The sequence below is a fragment of the Camarhynchus parvulus genome, chromosome 9, assembly GCF_901933205.1.
Source record: "Camarhynchus parvulus chromosome 9, STF_HiC, whole genome shotgun sequence".
NCBI classification, from domain to species: domain Eukaryota; kingdom Metazoa; phylum Chordata; class Aves; order Passeriformes; family Thraupidae; genus Camarhynchus; species Camarhynchus parvulus.
The window spans coordinates 13,053,665-13,067,958 of NC_044579.1; positions in this window are offsets into that span (position 1 = coordinate 13,053,665).

Sequence of the window (14,294 nt, forward strand, 5' to 3'; positions counted from 1 at the left end):
ATCAGTGAATGAAGTAAACGAGAACTGCCATACTAAAGTGAGAAATTCAGCTTCAGAGGGAACAAAACGTTGCTGATCTGCTACAAATGTGACCACAACAATTTAGCTGTGTATTCACAGAGAGAAAGTTATTAGTGTTGGAAAGTGAAATGCTGTGTAGGGGGAAAGCTACTGGGCCCTTAACTGTTTTTGCCTCCTGCTTTGGCTGTCACAGATGTTAGTCACATTGCATAATGCACCACCTGAAGGCACTCAGCTACTACAGTGAGGAGGGCAGTATAAGAACCTATATAGAATAGAAACACTGTAAGCAATGGTGTCCTGTGAGGATAAATTCAGGGAAGAGGATGCCTAAGGGCTATATGAGCTAGTGGGTGGTTTCACTAGCCCAGGAAATGGAAATAAAGCTCCAAGCCTCGGTCCTTTAAAGGCTTTTTGTCTTTGCCATTCTTTTTTTATTATCACTGAACAATGAGGAAAACAGAAAGCAAATCAGTTTGAAAATTTTCTAAGGGTTTTCCACACGAGCCCACAGGAGGAAGGGGACACCATATCCCCAGGTGTCTTCTGGCATTGCTTCTCCTGTGTTTCTCTTCTACCTTGAGCAGACCTGTGGGAACCTAGGATATATTAAGCTGCTGTGCTGCCCCTACCTTCCACAAATCAGTTGTCAAAGAAAAAAAAATTATATTAGCCTACTTATGTAATGATAGCCTGTTGAAAGACTAATTTTCTTCTTCCTTGCTCTCCAGAAACACTTGTGCTCTCCTCTCCAGTGAATCTTCAGAGCCAAAGAGGTCCAAATAGGTGCTTTATCCCAGCAGGGTGGAGGGTGTGCCGTGGCGAGGCGCAGCGGCAGTGATTGCTCCGTGATCCGGGTCACGTTCCAGGCGCCTAATGAGAGCGATGGGAGGCACTAAGTGCAGAGCTGGCCTCAAAATGTGGCCGCTACACTTTGGACATTAAGCACATGCAGCTCCTCCTGAAATCAATGGGAGGCAAAGGCCTCTCAGCACTGGAAGTAGGAATGTGATTCATCTCTGAAATCTAACTTTGCAGAGCGGTCACAGAGATTCTACCTCTGAACTTGAAGCACTATGTCTTAGCTGCATTTAGGGCTGGGGAAAAGAAACAAGCACAGCTAATTCTGGTCACCAGGTAATTCTAGGTAGGCTGTAGGTAATTGGAGGCAATTAAGCTGATATGAAATGAATTCTGCTCCTGCTGTCTAAAATCAAGGACTTGCTTATGGGGAGCAACCACAGTAATGGGAAACTTTTGAAGCTAATTAATGCATCCAGTGAAATATCTCATCAGAATGGCAGGGCCAAGGACAGGATCATGGGATCTGAACTCCCATTGCCTTACACTCATCAGGTACATCTGCAATGTAAAGTTTTGAGTGAAGATACCTAAAAAATGGCTACTTTTAAACAGACAGCTGGTAATTTTTCTCTATGATAGACATATTATTAAACTGTCATTTTTTTGGAGCTGGAACCACTAGATTTTTCACAATCCAGTAGTTATAATTTTAAGCAAAATCTGCAGAAATTAGTTAGATACTGAATCTCATCCACTTTATGTAAGATAAATGGGAATTATGGGCAAGATATAAAGGTAGATTATGTTCTCTAGCTGTATTTCACAGTACTGCGAGAATTGTAAAAGAGTAATATAGGTGGCAGTCTGTAACTATTTCAACCATTTTTAGGTTGAAAATACATAGCAAATGCTTAACTTACTTCTTATTGTGACTGTAGAAGAAGAATGTGATAACATTTGTGGTAGTCTTGCACCGTGGAACTTGAGAGATGTTTCAAGTTCATAAATATGTTAAATACTTCCTTCTTTGCTATTGTACCAAGTAATAAGCATGAAAATACACCATGTTGGATCTTCAATGGCTGACATTCATTCAGCCAAGTCTACTGCTTGCTCAATAAATTATGTATGTACATTAAAATATCATTTGTTCGATTCCCACAAAATGTATCCACTCTGCAATGCACGTGATACTGAAAAAAATGTAATTATATTTAAATTTATTTGTTTTACCTGAGTGTCTGTCTCAATGGCCTCATCCTCAGTAAATGAAATTTGCTTTCAATGGATTTAGGAGAACCTGGTCCCCAAGACTTTGACACTGTAGTGTAGTCGATTTTATTTACTGTTCTGGGCTGGCAGTTGCACCTTTTGGGGATGAATATTAATTCTCATCTTAGCATAATCATTTTAGAATATTCTCTTTGTTCCATTGCCCAGATGTGTCTCATGTCATCAGCAGATGAGCTGAACAGCAGTGGTTTGACATGCTCGGCGGCTGATTAGGCACACCGGTTGGAGGAGGCTGTGATGAAGGAATTTGCGTGGATGCAGCAGAGCTGTTTCTTACTTGTGCCATGGTGTTAAGCAGTGGTAATGAAGGGCTGGTGAACAGGATGCTTTTGGGAGTGCCTGGGTCTGTAGGGCTGCACTCCCATTGTCAAGGCTGGAATATGCTTTGGGGAGAACCCCATATATGTGCAGGGTATCATGCTGTCACGAGAATGGAGCCTTTACCTGCGGAGGTATGCCCTTCAACTATTGAAAATACTTTTGAACTGGGGAGAAACAGGTGGGAAATTTCTCCTAATTATGATTAGGATGAGTTAGACACAATTTCCCTGACAGCAGTAGCACAGTACCTACTGTCTGACTATGTGAGAGGAGAAAAAACCTCCAGCTGGTGTTTTCTTGATCAACTTCTTTCAAGTGGAGAGAAGGAAAAAGGCTGTAGGTTCAGCAGATGGTTTAAAATGGCCAGTGGCATTCCACAGCCTGTGCCTCTGGTACCTGGAATTGAGTCCTCTGACCACTGACACTGTTCTGCCTTAGTAAGAGAAAAGCTGTGAAAGAGAACAAAACTTGTTCATAAAGCTGTGTCTGAAATGGGTGATTAGGCATGAGACAGTTATGATCATTTGTCCTAGGCGCCACGTTGATCACTTTATAGTCTCAAATTGTCTTAATGTATTTCTGTTTTCTGTATTCCCACCAAGAGGCTTTTCCTTTCATTCCTCCTGCTGTAATGAACAGCACATAGCAGCAACCAGGCAGAGAACCATTACTTTTAGTTGGTGGCCTGTGTCTTCTGCAGCAACCTCCGACATAAGTGAGCCCAATTTTGTGACCGTAATTACACGTGGGCCCAACTGTTTGAACTTGCAATTGCACCCATTTAGAAGCTTTGCAATTGGGCAGTTAGTCTTCTAAATGGGGACAATTGCAAGCTGCAAATAACTAGTCCAGCATTTAATTGCTGGTGTAAAATGATTCCTACAGCATTGGAGGTCAGGTAGAAGTCCAGCCAAAAACAAAACAAAACACAGCCCATTTGGGCAGCACAGAAGAGGCATGAACTTTCCTGGTCAATAAATCTGCCAGTGAACTACAAATGGCTGCAAAAATTGAAAGTCACGTGTGTTTGTGAGGAGAGAAAAAGAATGCCTGGGGCATTGTTGTGTTGCAGCAGTGCAGCAGGCTCAGGCTCTCACAACGCACAGGTGGATGAGCTGACTGGAAGCCATCCAAAACACACTTACTGGTATTGCAGTCACTGCAATGATGCTCAAAAAAGCAGTTCCAAAAAGGTCATGTTCCAGACAAGAACATACTAGCTAAGTTTAAAAACCAAACAAATCTGGCTTATGTTAAAAAAAAGAAACTTTTTTGTCACAGGCATATTTGATACTTAAATAGCTCAAAGGAGAAGTAGCCCCACCCCTTTTAAAACCTTGCCTTAAGGTTTTCACTATTTTTCTGAAGACAAATGAAGGCTATTAATAGATTGATGCCTACTTTTTTGTGGGTGTTATGAAAATTCTTGATTACAAACCCAAAAAATCTCTCTGAGCTACATTTAAATACATGTACATATTTGGGCACAGGGTTATGATTGTTACTTTTTCCCTTTGACATTTTTATCCCATAACCAACTCACCAGAAAGCGTTAGTCAGGAAGAATAACTGATTTCAGAGGCAACAGAATTTAAGCATGAGTTTAGTTTAAAGCACATTCTGGGGCAAATCAAAGGAAGAGTTCTTTCTTTTTAAATTATTTAATTTCAAAATATAAAGCTTTCATGCATGCTAGGTAGAAGGAACAACACAACCCCCTCAGATATCTGTTTGCATATTTTGCTTTGATTGTATTCACACTCCTAAATATTTGCTTCCCTTGAATATTCTTTTCGGCAGATGAGCTTTCTGGGAGGAACAGTTACGGAAACAGGGCATTTTAACTGCCTTAAAATATATATGTATGGGGAATAATTTCTAATTTCTAATTTGCAAGTATGTACTGCAACCTGGTTCAGAGAGCTTTTCAGATTTTATCAAAAAGTAGGAACCTACTTGACAGATTTAAGAAAAAAAACATTCCGTGATTGCCTGTCAGATGAAGGACAGAGCAGTGAGAGGTTGTTGTAATTATTCCCTAAATAGCCCCTAATAACAAATAAATTGCAGGGAATCTAAAGCTACTTCTGTGACCTATTCATATATAGAAAAAAAACGCTTTGTTATATAAATTACCTTATCAATTATGCTAAAACTGATATTGCAACTGCCAAAGCATCTTGCCAGACACACTAAGTTTTTTTTCCTTGCTTTTCAATGAAATAATTTAAATCTTTTCTTAGCAGAAGGCTAGTTAAAACCTGAGGCTAATGTCAATCCTGTACAGAATGAGGAAAAGGTGCACCTTTGTATTATAACTAAGGACAAGAGAATTTGGGTAATTTCAAAAAAGATTTTGATCCACTGCTGTGAAGAAACGGGGGAAAACTGCTCTCATGTAAACTGGAGTTTATCCATGAATTCTCTATCAGCTATTGGGTTTTCTACCTATACAGCTGCTGAGGTATTTATGTGTCTTTTGGCATTATGGACATCAGTTTCCCCATCAAAATCAGTTCTTACAATTAAGCACGTGATTCAACATTTTGTCTGATCATTTTAGAATACATTCTTGGGAGGATAAAGTCCCTCTGAGAACTGAATCCCACTGGGATGAGGTTATATCACTTGTATGTACTTGGTTGGGTGACTATGGCAGTACTAATTCCAATATAAAATAACATACACATATTTCCACACATGAAAATCCAGACATATATATATATATATGCACATTACATATATTATATGTGTATTATACATATTGGACTTTATATTTCGACCTCCTTGAGCTGCAGGAAGGGGAAGGCACCTCCGGTGAGCCTGGTGGTCCCTCCTTGTTCCGTAGGCTGTGGGTCTAGGGCACCACTAGCAATGGGGAGGTTTTTCTGACTGGAACATTGTCTTTCTGGTTTGTGAAATTGTTAATATTTACTTTTGGCTGTCGTGCATTTCAGATTTGCCTGCTTGGGAATACCTAGGGGATACATGTTTGCTTGCAACGCATTGCGGTTTAATTAAGCTGATTTCAGTTGGATTGTTTTGTGCGCTTTATTGCAAGCATGGAATAAGCAAGTGGTTTATTTTATTTATTTTTAAAGAAAGAACTGAAAGGAAATGGTACAATGCAGAAGCATTATAGACAAGTATCCTCTGGGGCAATTGTTTATTGACCCACTTTTTAGCAAAACACCATATACATTATCATGTAACATCGCAAGTATGATTCTGCCCTGTCAAACTGAAGGGGATTTTTGCCAGCATCTTAAATGAGAGAAACATTTGACCCTAAAACAGCATTCCTCACATCCTGATGAGTGTGAGATAGTTCCTATTTGTACAGCGCATAGTAAAACAGCGAGCTCTTACTCCTTAAATATATTCTTTCATGTGCAATTTTAAACATAGTTTCCTTTCCCCCTTTCTTTTTTTCAAGATTTTATGGATGTTTGCCTAAATAATTCGCAGTCTGCTTTTCTTAAGTAAACATTTTCCAAATAGTGTTCATTAATGGCTATAAAGCAAATTTCAGTGCAAGCTGATCTTTTATGTTCCCCCTCCCTTATGTCCACATTTCTGAGAACATGGATGCTGGAACCAATACAAACCATCCCAGCTGTCTCCAAAATTAGTACTGAGAAAAATAAACTGTTCTTCAAAGTAATAATTTCATATAACTAAATAAATAAATATTGTCAACACTGGGTCAAAAATACAAGCAAAATTACATCAAATTCACTTCATAAGATGGATTGTATGAATGCGTTTCAGTTCCTCTCTCATCATTCTCCTTTATATTTTTAGACAGTCTTTATGTGAATACAATGACTCCAATATCAAACATTTTAAATGATGCTTGAAATATCAGTCACTTGGCTTTGATGTCACACACAATTAAATTCAACCCATCTTCTCTCAGTTAATAACAGCAATCTCACCAAGTCTAGTGCCTAATTAATACAAGCTATTTGTCACATAGAGGTGACACATGTATATCAGAAAGCTTGAAATATTGTTTTGTGCTGCAGTAGTGCTACCCAGCCCTGCAATATAGAAACTGTCTCATGTGTGATTGTCTTTAAAGATTTCAAAAGGCCTCAGAGTTTGGTGCGCTCAAGCTGGGACTCGACAGTGCATAGAAGGCACTACTGATGTGTTGGCTCCCTTTAGGCTGCTAAATAGTGAGGTATTTAGAAAGAAACGCTGCTAGCATTGAAAGGATCATACCTGATCATTCATTTAGGTGATCGGCAGAATTATGGATACGCTGTGCCAGTGGTAATTTGCTTAACCTGCAGTTTTTAAGCTGTGTGATAGAATACACAATCATACATTTTCTTATTGTTGCATAAGCATTTCTTCATATTATTTATGCTCAGCACTTTTAAACAGTGTGTTTCAGCCAGCATTGCTGTTGCCAAATAAATGAGCTTGTCTGCCTCGTGTTAATTATCATTGTGTAATAAATAACTGTATAATAAGGTGGGCCTAATCCTGCCTTCTTAACTCAGGCAAGGATGCTGTCTGCCTCACTGACTGTTTTGCCTGCATTAAGGCAGCAGACTTGGGACCAAAAATTGCCTACATTGTTAGTAACAGTAAATTAAGTATAATTTGTTATTGAACTCTTCTTGTGAATAAAGCACAACAGAGAAACCTGCAAAGTAAGAGAAGGAAGGAAACCTTAGTTATCTCTGGGGTAGTAACCATAGTAATACCCATGGATTTTCAGTGCATTCAATTTTGCAGCAAGTGTGAAAGGTTTTTCCTGGATTTTTTTTTTTTTATTATATGTGGTTTTGCTTCTTTTCTATGTTAGTAGTAGGGTATTTGTAATGAAAAAAACCACCTGTAGCACTCTGGGGCTTACTTCCACCCAGAACTAAGCATGGGAAGGTCTAGTTCAGCTGCCCTTATCTTGGCTGTGAGAAGGAATACCACCACAAGTCAGGGGAAGCTGATGCAGAATTCAAACCAACACAGTCTCTGGAATCCTGTCTTTGTTCACAGCCAGTGTTGCTGGTGGGCACAGTGATGTTCTAACTCCGTGTGCACTCTGAATTGCCAACTGAGTGATGTTTCCTAAATATAAGCCACTAAATCTTCTGGCAGAGATAGATACAGGTACAGAGAAGGATTGAAGATTTTTCTCCCTTCCATTCTACCCTTTGCTAGCCCTCTGTTAAATACCCTCAAGAGTATGAACCACAGGGAAAACTAATCTCAAGGTCTGGCCATTACAGCACTGGGATAAGCTCTCTACCTTTCTTCATGGTATTTTAGGGAACATAATCTTGTACATTTGTGGTCAGTGAGAAATGGGAATGAGAGAGGCCTTTATAGCAGAAACAAATGGAGTTTTCCATTGCTGCTTAAGAAAATATGAGAAATTAATCTCACATCTTGTCAGACATATGCATGTTTACTTTTAAACCCATCAAAATGTGAGTCTAGATCAAGGTGGAACTGAACAATAAGTCAGATCTATATGCAGAAGAGTGGAGAGTGCCTCAATCTCTGTAACACTTGAGCAGAAAGGTGCTGTTTGAGCTCAGTGACAATCTAACAAGTTAGTCTGTAATAGATTTGTGGTAAGAGGTTTTTTTTTCACAGCTGTGGTATCTGCAAACACATAAAAGTCACAGTTACTGGAAGGAAAAATTTAATTGAATACAATTACTATGAAGAGAATTTAAGGGTTGTGGTGGATAAATACCTGGATATGAGCTCTGAAGGGATGTGCTGGTTAGAAAGATTTATGTGCTAGTAGATGGTGGTAGTAGTAGTAGTGAGTTGATCTCTTTATGCCAGATACATCATAAAGAGCCATGAGGAGTTTACAACCAATGCTGAAACTGAGCAGCAAGTAGGGCATAGAAGCACAGTGTGTTCTGTGAGATGGAGTGGTTGGACACTGAAATCTGACAGTTTAAGATTAGAAATCAGGTGCTTCATTTTGACAGTGAAATTATTCACTGCTTAAACAGTGTGTTCAGAGTTACAGTGAATGCTTTACCACTTGGCATTTCTACACTGAGTCTGGAAGAATTTCCAAAGAGTAGATTTTTTTACCTTTAGTGATGCAGCCTTCATGTAGTAATTGCTAAATGAAAATTTATTCCAATACTGTGGAGGTTGGTTAAAAGATCATAACAAGCCTTTCTATACTTAAGATCTTTGAAGAGTTAGTAGATGAAAGGCAAAGGTCTCTTTTGCATCCCTTGTTTTTCTAGTACCAAATCAACAGACCATCTTTCTCCCCTAGACACACCTGTTAAAACATACTGTTCTTTAACTGCTGGTAACAGTCCAATCTCTGAGTTAAAAATTTCTCAAAGTTGAAAGAAAGGAGAAAACCCATTGCATAATTAACTGATTTACTATTACAAGTAGAAATGTTTTTGGGATATTGAAAATATTCTTGTATGGGGTGTAGGATGTGAGAAAACTGCAAAGAACATTAGCTCTGGAATGAAATGGCAGGCTGCACAAAGCAAAACTGATATGTGATGTAGGGACAGTGTCACCAATATGTCATGTATCTCACAGTGCTACAGTTCTCACTTCAAACCATAGAACTATTTTCTATGTGACTGTCTCCTTGTGAACTTTAGCAAGCGTTGTCTTTTTATTTATTTCTTCCGGGGTTTTTTGTGCGTTAACTTCCATCAAATTATGCTTCAGTTACCTAATAGACAAAATGCATCCTCCCTGATGGTTTGTCAGCTACTTCCTGCTACAAAGCTTCCAGGGGCTGCAGTGCTGGAGGCGAGCCACCCTGGCAGGTGTCCAGCCTGGCCGGCCAGCTGGCTGCTGCTGCCACTCCTCTGCCTGCCGGAGCGCAGTGCTTGCACAAAGGCTCCAAAGAATCTTGGAGTGACCATTTGGGCTGCCAAAACCGTGCAATAAGGCTCTAACTGAGGGAAAAGGCAAGTGCTGCTTCATACCGTATGCATTTATGAAGAGCTGTGTGTTGTCTGTCCCCACAACTGGGTGACTTGGGAACGATTAATGAAGCTGTGTTTTGTTTGTACAAGGTGCTAAGTGTGCCCAGTGCCGTGCAGATGAGCATGCTGGATGTTGTGCTTTTGCCATTATGTTTTAGAGCTACTCCCCACTTTTTTTCCCTGTAAAGCCAAAACAAAAGCAAGGATGTGTTTCCTTGTCCCTTCAGACAGGGCAGCTGTGAGTACCTGGCCTGGCGCACCCTCTGGTGTGATGGAATGAGCAAGGACAGACCAGGCCTCCCCTTCTCGCCGTGCATTCGTGACTGGGCTGAGGGGGACTGAGAGGGTCAGCTCCCCCCAGCTCTCCCCAGCCCCTGCTGCAGCCTGGTACCCTGCTGGGGCTGTGGGCACATGCCCAAACACTGCAGTGCAGGTGTCCAGCCTTGCCAGGCTCCTCTTGCCGGATAACTGCAAGAGGAGCATGCAGTTATCCGGCATCAGTCAGGGAGAAAATCCCTGTGAGCGGGTCAGGATCCAGCTACCTGAGGCTTTGCTGTTTGTTCTCTGTGCAGTGGCTGTGTGTCATTCCTGTGCCTCAGGATACAGAACATTGTTCTGCTGCCATTGGGGTGAGTTTGATTTTGACTGGAAGTGTTGATGAGATGTTTCATGTGGCGCTCAGGCCTGCAGCTCTTCAAGGGGACAGGGTGTGACCTGCTTACAGTGTACTGGCCTGCATTTATAAAGCATGTGAGAAACTTCTACCCAAATCTCTCCAAACAGGTCTTGTTTTGATCTCTTCAAAGGTATAAATGTGCTTTATTAACCAGAGTGTTAATAAGCCATGCATCCCCAGAGTAAATATAGTAGGACTAAGAAAAGGGTGTGGGCTTTCCTCCTTTCGCAATCTGACCTTCTAAATTAATCCCTGGTATTTATCTGCTCAGAACTCTGTGCAGCAGATTTGGGTAGCACTCAGACTATTGACATATACCTGAGAGTCACTAGACTCAGAGTTAGCAGGGGTAATGAAATATCTTGAAAATAGGCTGGTGACACAAACTGGCTGTGAGCAAAACCAACGAGTCTGGCCGAGGTCATTCCAAAGGCTCAGTATTTGCCAACTATTACTACATGTGTAACATAGCTATCCCCTTCACTCCCCAAAGTGAGATGAATGGGGTGAACTCAGGTGCTGTTGTAGGCTGTCAGACAGTTTGATTCTGTCTGGATGTGTCTGGTATGGGGGAGAAGGGGAAGCTGTTGGGTTCAGGAGCCCATCCCACTTACAGAGTTATCTCATATTAATCCAAACATGCCCCTGTGCTCTCTAGAGAGGACCATATCCCAGGATGCTGTTGCTGAAATATCAAAGATGCTCCTGACTGGCTCATGAGGGATCTTCCATGGCTTTGTTCCCCACCCCAGTGCTGTGTCTTGGTGTCCTCTGGCTGGTGTTGGTGCTTCAGATATGAGCACGAGTGTGGGCGAGTGTGAGTAGTGTGCAAGAGTGTGCGCGAGTGTGAGTAGTGTGTGTGTTTGTGTGAGTGCACATGTTCATGTTTGTGTGTTTGCTCTCTCTGGTGGTTTCTGCCCTGGACAGGGTTTGTGTCTCACGGCTGGTTCGCCCGTGGCAGGGTGGCTCAGGCTGGCAGGGCAGTGGCACCCAGCAGGGCCAGTGGCACCAGGGGCAGTGGCACCAGGGGCAGTGGGCCCAGCTGGGCACTGAGCACAGGCCACTTGTTTGGGTTTCCCTCACTCTGGGCCCTTTGTGCTCGTGCTTGGCCAGAGGCAGAGCCATGTGTTGGTGTTCTGGGCCTGTTTCTGTTGCAGGAATTCCTCTGAGTTTCCTGTTCAATGCCAGCCAGCTAGCTCGTGGTGGGCAGTCCATACTCCAATAGACAGGCTCCTGTTCCGCCTGTGCTGCTGCCCCAGTGCAGCCTCATGATGATGAGCCATTTTGGAGCTATGTTGATGTCTCTGTTAGAAAAGAAAAACAAATTAAAAAGTCCCTCATTCTGTGCTCTTTAGTTATTCTTACCGTTAAATTAATACTATCAATCAAATGAAAAGAACCCACTTCTAGAAATGTCCTGTTCCTGCTGAATTCAGAGGGTGTGGAATAAATGCATTTTAGGGGTCTTAAAATATAATGAACTGCCAGTGTAAAGGATGGTTTTCTCTCCTGTTGGAGTCAAGGGGAAATCAGGAAACCTGGCCAGAACTGGAGTTCCCTGCAAGTGGAGTCAGTGTGACTCCAGCAGTGTGGTTGTGTGAGCATCCCCACAGCTCATTAAAGGATCAGGGCCTGGCTTAGGAAACTAAATCCTTATCTTAGCAATGTTATGTGCAGTACTTTAAATCAGGGGAACTTTGTTTCTTGGCTGATAAAACAAAGCTTGGATCCAGCTACCTAGGGTTTGATTCTGCATTTCTTGCACATCAAGGAATTTGGCTTTACAGGGAATTTTAAGCTTTGAAAGAAATCCTGGATGAAGCTCCTGAATGATTAAAATTTAAGTGCTGTCAGATTTCTACATATAAAGTAAAAATAAAATAAAAATTAACATTTTAAAAAATAATACCCACAGTCTTCAGGACCTGAGGCAGGCTTGGAGCATTGTAATGGAAATTTCAGTCCCATGTGCCACAGTAACTGCAGCGCAGCAACTTTTAAAAATAGCCATAATGACACTGTTGCTGGTGGTGAAGGGAAAATATCACAAACCCTTTCTTTCTCTAATATGTCTGGTAAAACTCAATAATGTGTAGTCAAATCCTATTTTGTTAATTTTATATGTGTTTGAAGATTGCTGATGGCTACTTGAAAAGAGAGAAAAAAATGCTTTCCTTGGCATCTGATGCATTCTTATGGCAGACAGAAATTTTGGCCAAACAAAAGAAATTACAACCCTTGCAAAATGGAATGGACACCCCAGTTTCCAACAGATTTTATTCATACAGTAAAAGGTCTGTTTCTGGATCTTTAATTTTTAATTCTGGGTAGTATGTTAATGTTTTAAATGTTAAGGAATAATGCTTCCATTACCCAGATCATATAAGGATTTGGTTTTGTTCTCTACATAGTAAGAACTGGTTTTGTGTAATTATTTTTCTCCCCTCAAAAAAGCAATGTAATTTACTGGACAAACTTTTTTTTTAAACCTAATGCATGAGAAAGTTTGAAGGTCAAGCAGTGAGTGCTTTTTTGAGAGGCTGAGATAACTTCGGGCAATAATCCTTAGGGTAGAAACATTTAAGATGAAACACTTTGACATCAGTTTGCATTTGTAACGTGCTTAACAGTTTACATTTAAACTATCTAAATCAAAGGAAACATTTTAATTTGATGTTAATTGCAAATTTATGTCAAATCACACGCACAAAAAAAGCAACAAATTTCAAAAGGGCATAAAACATATAAGGTGGTGATATACGCAGGATACCTTTTTATTTAGTCTTTTTAATTTGGTGGTATAAAAATTATCTACATTAGTGCATTAAGTCAATCCAAACTCAAACTCTGAGAAAACAGTAAAATTGTGTCAGGTTCACAATAGAATAATAAAAAAAAACTTTCAGTGTTTATGATGGTGAGAAGTCCTTATTGTAGGTTACGGAACAAATGAAGTCTTAAGTTACCTCTTCTGATTTTGATGGTAACAAAAGCAACCATTTCAGAAATATAGTGGTGTTAGAGCAATCAAAGAGAATGCTTTCTTACCATAATGTTAGCATCATCTCAGCATGTGGCACCAGAAAGGTTCTCTTTCTGCAGTATACCACTAATCCTGCATTGTCTTTATTATCTTTATTTTCTGATGCTTGCCCATGCTGATCATTCATAAACGGAAGAGATAGAATACTGAGGTCTTCAAATATTGATAAATTTTATTACTATTAGGATACCCTATAAACTCTTTAGTATCCTTTGAATTCCAGGTTGCAGTCAACCTGCAGTAAATGTACAGATGTACACTAATATGAACTAAATATTTTACACTCATATCACATAGGAAGAGGCAATGATTTATAGCCCTGCAGTAACAAGAAAATGTCATCTCTGGAATACATGTTTATGGATATCTTTTTGTAAAAGCTGATTTTACATGTGCCCATCCCCCTTTTCAGATGTAAGAAAAATATGTGCCTGAAATATGTGTGTCTGTATTTCTTGGAGCCTGTAAAAATGAATTGCAGATATAAACTGGAATGGTTGATTAGCACAAGCCCTTACTTGGATGCAGACTTGGGATTTGTGTTGTAAATTAATTTTGGACAACTGAGGACATAAACTCTGACCACACACACATCTTTATTATGAAAATGCTCCTGACCATTGAGTATCTTTGTTGTTTGCAATAGCTTGCCCTATAGACTTAGCTGTGAAAAATGTCTGTTATGAAATGCAGGATATAACCTGTAAGTAATAGTAGCAAAGTCATTGGTAGTGACTGGCTTCACAGAAACTGAATGTAAAAAACGCTGTGAGTCCAATTACATCATCTTTACATTGAGTGCTTTCTCATATGAGTATTTCTGTTGAAGTAATTTCACATACCTCCCAAAATGACTCTTTCAAAATAATTACAAAATCATTTTCAACAGTGAATAAATGTGTAAAGGTTCACCAGTGATTTTAAGGTTGAAAAAAAGGGCCCTTTGTGTTAGATAATTTCATTGCTCTATGTTCACAAGTGATTAACTCCCCAATGAGATCTGATTGCTTTTTGTATTCAGACCAAAAAAAGACATGTAAAATGAGCAAAATGTTGTATTTTGAGCGCTGACTATGGGGCAAGTTTAACATATGCTTTTTGGGACATCACAATGATTTGTTACTAACCGTATTTGCTGCACATGTGCAACATGGTAGCCTCCCAAAATGCACACAATGGTTACATGATG